Source organism: Ceratina calcarata, unplaced genomic scaffold (assembly GCF_001652005.2).
Source record: "Ceratina calcarata isolate Rehan_Ccalc_2016 unplaced genomic scaffold, ASM165200v1 scaffold303.2, whole genome shotgun sequence".
In the NCBI taxonomy this organism is placed as follows: domain Eukaryota; kingdom Metazoa; phylum Arthropoda; class Insecta; order Hymenoptera; family Apidae; genus Ceratina; species Ceratina calcarata.
Genome location: NW_017152798.1, coordinates 1 through 1,829, shown reverse-complemented (window position 1 = coordinate 1,829; position 1,829 = coordinate 1). Strand labels below are relative to the sequence as shown.

The following is a 1,829-nucleotide window of genomic DNA, read 5'->3' as shown; positions in this document are numbered from 1 at the left end:
TATGCAAGTATATGTGAAAGAAATAGCAGAACAAAACTTATTTTTTAAACTAATTGTGAACTCTATAACTAATGTGTTCGCGGATTTTCCGCGGCAATGAGCATTTGGGAAATATACATAAAAAAAGGGGGGGATCGAAGCATGCTGAGCCGTATCCGAGTGCGAGTTCGATCATGAACGCTCGTTATTTTTGAGAAGTGGCGCGCACAAGTGGCCATGGATTTTTGCGCTGTAGGGTTGTTTGCAAATCCTTGTCCTCCGATTGGCGCGGCCCTAGCAGCATTTGTTTATTGTAAAGCGACCGCATTGGTGCGGCTCTAGCATCGACTGATTTCAAAGTTATTGCATTGGTGCGGCTCTGGCAGCGATTTTTAGTATAAAAATCGGCACCTCGAGCCGATCAAAGACACTTCTTTCTTTGGCTCCACGGTGTGGAGATCGATACAAAATAGCAATAGTTGCGGTCTAAGGGTGACCCCTTGCAGTTCTTATGTTGTGAATCAGACTGGTGATCCAGGAGCAAACAGGTAAGGGTTGACTCCTGGTGAGTACCCGAAACAGTGAGTCGTGCGAGTGGTCCGCGAATAGACGGGAAAGTACAAGGGTACTGTTTCCAGCTCACGGTGCGGCGATCTCGGCGACGGCCCTGGCCAACCGTGCAGCATCCGGCCTTGTTGTAATACGGGCCTACTTCCAGAAGGGGATTGAGGTACTCCTGAAGTTGAGGGACCAATGGGCAGTAGCGTAATTAATTTGAGGTAAGAGAGCTCTCTAGGCCTAGCTTAGAACCTGTCTATTTATTGTAAATTGCTGTAACGGTCAATTAGCCGATCCTTAGATCCAATAGAGACAACATAGCTTGCTTCAGCTTTTCCTCCTACTTCGAGGGGGTTTTTACGCCTAAGCAAGTTTCTTTTCTTATCGGGAAAACCTTGTGTCTGATTCCTTTGATTCCGATCCTTCATTCCTTCGAATTCCCCTTCCTAATCTTAAATAGCTTAATAAAGCTACCTAATCTTAATAAAGGTAAGTAGAAACGTGTAAGGTAGTTCCAAACAACCAGGGAATTTACACATAGTTGGGAAACAAAGTGTAACAATGGTAGTAACATGTAACGTCCGGTAGGTATCGTTTAGACGTTGCACAAAAGTAGCTCTTGGTCTATTATAAGTTCTTTCAATTTCACGTTTCACCTGTATTTCTTGCAGTTGCCTCAGCTCAAGTTGAGTCACACAGTAGGCGCGTGCCTCTGCTCAGTTTCGGGTGTTACTCGAAGTTGTTAGACAATGGATGAGAGATCGAGTTATTCAAATCAGAGGTGTGCAGTGCTACTATTTTGGGGACAGGAGCTGGTAGGCTGGACTTCCTGGCGGTTACAGGGACGATTAAATGTAAGTGTTCGTCATTCATGGAGTTCACCACCCTCTGCCTTCTGTACGCAGAGCTGCCTGTTTACCCGATTTTATTATTAAAAGTCGAATTCCCACAACTGAAACGATTGGCAATGGTACATGCAAAAGCACTAAAACGCAGGAAATTAATCAAATACCTTTCTGTTTTAGATTCTGATTGAAGCACACATGGCTGGTACGAAGTTTCGTCTAATTATGGAAATTCTAATTAAAATATCTTGGCCAGAAGTGTTATTCGAAGTTGATATACTGAAGAACAGTCATTAGAAGAAGAAGTGAAATATATTGAGAGTAAATCTACGAACAGAGTCTGTGATTTCTGGAGTATCGATAAATCCCTCCACTACAATATTGGTTATTCTCCCTACAGGAATGGCTGAGGTACAGGTAATGGTTCTACTGGTATCCACATGACAT

At 43.5% G+C, this 1,829-nt stretch overlaps 1 long non-coding RNA gene across 1 annotated transcript; it reads left to right on the top strand.

Moving 5' to 3' along the window:
* Window positions 1–90: 90 nt before the first annotated feature.
* On the top strand, window positions 91–1,652 carry LOC113464225 (uncharacterized). Its single transcript, XR_003389070.1, has 3 exons — window positions 91–758; window positions 1,209–1,391; window positions 1,563–1,652. It is a non-coding gene; the product is annotated as an uncharacterized LOC113464225 (long non-coding RNA).
* The last annotated feature ends 177 nt before the right edge of the window (window positions 1,653–1,829 follow it).